Genomic DNA, 614 nt, shown 5'->3' with positions numbered 1-614 from the left:
GCATCGTGGCCAGACGACGAGTCGGCGAAGAGGTGAGAAGTTGATATGTCGGTTAAGCTCATCCTACTGCCTTACGTTCACCGAAGTGTGGGAGAACCAAAGGCAGGTTCGTGCCTAAGGTAACGGAGTATGTAGAAGGTAGCACGGCCGTAATAAGTCCGTTAATGGCAAAGCCAAAACCGCTGATGCTACTTTCAACTCCGGGGTCACCAGTTGTAAGGACAGTGAGACAAGCGTCACCAAGATCAACTGATACTTTATTTGAATGCGCACGGAAATACATTACAAGGTGCGGACGGAAACGTAGGATGACGTTGGCGCCAAGTCAGATTGAAGTGCCCGCCAATATATATGTGTTTTCTTACACTTACAAATATATGAATTATGGGTTAACAAAAACATGTTATGAAACGATACACATATCAAAATGTAGCTCTGGTAGAGCGGAATATATATACATAGGACACCACAGTGTGGCGAAGAGAGAATTTAAATAAATAAGTAGTTTGTCGATTTTCTGGACGACGAAGGGATCGGTGTCCTTACATGATTATTTAGAATTTGTGTATATATCTATCCTTTAACCAACACTTAAGGCAAAACTATACAACCAA

Source organism: Palaemon carinicauda, chromosome 3, assembly GCF_036898095.1.
Source record: "Palaemon carinicauda isolate YSFRI2023 chromosome 3, ASM3689809v2, whole genome shotgun sequence".
Lineage (NCBI taxonomy): Eukaryota > Metazoa > Arthropoda > Malacostraca > Decapoda > Palaemonidae > Palaemon > Palaemon carinicauda.
This window is presented reverse-complemented; position numbering follows the sequence as displayed.